Source organism: Eretmochelys imbricata, chromosome 1 (genome assembly GCF_965152235.1).
Source record: "Eretmochelys imbricata isolate rEreImb1 chromosome 1, rEreImb1.hap1, whole genome shotgun sequence".
NCBI classification, from domain to species: domain Eukaryota; kingdom Metazoa; phylum Chordata; order Testudines; family Cheloniidae; genus Eretmochelys; species Eretmochelys imbricata.
In genome coordinates, this window is record NC_135572.1 from 158,464,311 (window position 1) to 158,467,076 (window position 2,766).

Consider the following 2,766-nt stretch of genomic DNA (forward strand, 5'->3'; position numbering starts at 1 on the left):
TTGGATAAAAAGCCTCACCAATTTGCATAGGTGACCACAGACCCAAACCCTTGGATCTGAGAACAATGAAAAAGCATTCAGTTTTCTTACAAGAAGACTTTTAATAAAAATAGAAGTAAATAGAAATAAAGAAATCCCCCCTGTAAAATCAGGATGGTAGATATCTTACAGGGTAATTAGATTCAAAAACATAGAGAACCCCTCTAGGCAAAACCTTAAGTTACAAAAAAGATACACAGACAGAAATAGTTATTCTATTCAGCACAGTTCTTTTCTCAGCCATTTAAAGAAATCATAATCTAACACGTACCTAGCTAGATTACTTATTAAAAGTTCTAAGACTCCATTCCTGGTCTATCCCCAACAAAGACAGACTATAGACAGACACACAGACCCTTTGTTTCTCTCCCTCCTCCCAGCTTTTGAAAGTATCTTGTCTCCTCATTGGTCATTTTGGTCAGGTGCCAGCGAGGTTACCTTTAGCTTCTTAACCCTTTACAGGTGAGAGGAGCTTTCCCCTGGCCAGGAGGGATTTCAAAGGGGTTTACCCTTCCCTTTATATTTATGACACAAGGTTTGCAGAATTCTCGGTGATCCAGTCTTGATCTGGAGCCTCATCAGCAGTGAGGGCTGGTGTGGTCTGATGCCCGTTGATCATAGAACTAGTGTCCATCAACATTGGTTTGAGTTCCCAGGGGCTTCTTGCATTTGTTTTGTTCTTGTGTACAAATGATGTTTGGGTGCAGTGAATAGATAATAAGCATCTGGATTTAAACTTCCTTAGTCCGTATGGCCTCTTTCTGTTAGGATTGGCCCATCTGAGTACTGGGACTGCTCCTAATGGACTTGATCCACTCTCCACTGAAGTCAATTGAAAGTTTCCCATTGACTTCAATGTGGTTTGGATCAAGCCCACTGTGTGCTAGATGTTGAGCATCTGGAAAGTATGCTCAACACTAATCTTCTGGATCTGCAATACCTAGGACCTGAATAGAAATAGTTCAGCAGGAATTCTGAGGAATGTACTGTTCTTATTTATTATTCAAAAGTCCTGCACTGATTAGGGCAGGTGGCAGGATGTTTCAGCATGAGATAGGGTTTTTTAATCTTGTAGAGGAATCAAGCTTGTTAGTCATCCACTCTAGGCAAGACAGATGATCAAGTTTCATATGACAGACACAAAATTTGAAAATCATATGCACAAATACATACATTCGTAATACACATGTGTAACTTGCCTCCCTTGATTTCAGTGGTGGAAACCTCTCTTGAGAGATGAGTTAATGTTCTGGTCTCCATCAAACCAGGAGATGCATGCATTCCATGATCAGAAGGCAGATCCAGGAAACTGTAGGTACTGCAGCTGATCCTGTCCTCTCAGGTCAGTTTGCTAGTTAGCAGGCTGCTGACATCAGCAGACTCAAATATGGAGCAGCTTAGGAGTCGGCATCAAAGAGAAAAGCTGAAAATTGAATTAAGACGTATTAAAAAGGCCACTGGAAAGGCTGCAGAGCAGCCCTGTGTACAGCACACGGAACAGCACATCTAATGACAGCCCATACAAAACGTAGTGGGTGATTGAGAAACATGTCAAAACACAAACATTCTGTGTTTTCCTGCAATTGTCTGGTTTTGGGGGCAAAACTTTCCCCAAAAGTGCAGTAACCCAGATCATGACCCTGGCTAACCAGCCAGGTCTGGCTCCTTGCAAAGTTCATTATGTGGAATCAAAGGTCAAACAACACAGAAAAGGCACTACTAGTATTTATATCAGAACTAAGGGACAGATGAGTGAGGCAATAAGAGAAAAGCTTTACTTAACCGAATGTCAGTAACAGCATGAAAGTTCTTCAAGATACAGATGCCAGACCCAGGGATGAAAATTGTTCTCCTCCCTCTTCCCCCACCCTCCAAAAAACACCACAGCTACACAAGGGCTGTTGGAATTAGCTAATGAACATGTGTACCAACTACATTACTTACTAAAATGTACAATGGGGGGTGCCCCCAGAAATTTTTCATGTGGTAAGCAGGGATTCCAGCCCAAAGTTTCTTCACTGACAAAACTCCCGCCTGGAGCAAGGAAACAAAATGGAGTCACCCACCAAAACCCATGATGAGGCCCTAGGCAAAACTCCCTCATGTCCGCCCCTCCCACCTTGGGCTCCCTGTCGCTCTTCAGCTGACCCGTGCAATCACTCACCATAGCTCCCCATACTTCTTGCAGGTCTTGAGGCTGTTGCTGTGTGAGTCCTGCAGGCAAAGCAGAGGGGACATGGGCTGCTGGAAGTGGGGTGAGGCCGGACAGGAGCAGGAGCCAGCCTGGTGCAGGAGCCAGCCCTGTGGCAGTGGTGAGGAGCAGCAGTGCTGGCCAACCCGCTGTCCATTCAGGTATGGCCTCTCTGTCATGATGTGGGGGTCGAACAAAATTGAGTGAGTGGCCTTGTGAACTGGCACATAGTGCTCAGGCAGGGTTACTACCAGGTTACTAAAAAACCCGACAACCCCCTCTACAAGGCAAGCCTGCCGCAACTCTAACCACAAGACAACTTGGCAACACCCTTCCCTTCAACAGTCACTTATAGTGACTCAAATCCTCTCTCACAAACACACACAGTGTGTCTGTGTGGTGCTGGGCAGACAGCTGCTGTATTTTCAACAGTTTTGATCTGTTATCGTTTAAGTTGCAGAAGTGGGAACACTGCAGCATCCTTATCCAGACACAGAAACTTTTAACGTTAGATATCCCAGTGTATTGTGACAATA

At 44.5% G+C, this 2,766-nt stretch overlaps 1 long non-coding RNA gene across 1 annotated transcript; it reads right to left on the reverse strand.

Annotated features, from left to right (window-relative positions):
* Positions 1 to 438: 438 nt before the first annotated feature.
* Positions 439 to 2,438, reverse strand: LOC144259056 (uncharacterized). The gene is made up of 3 exons (XR_013344819.1): positions 2,204 to 2,438; positions 1,984 to 2,073; positions 439 to 1,462 (listed from the first exon to the last, which is right to left on the reverse strand). It is a non-coding gene; the product is annotated as an uncharacterized LOC144259056 (long non-coding RNA).
* Between the last annotated feature and the right edge of the window lie 328 nt (positions 2,439 to 2,766).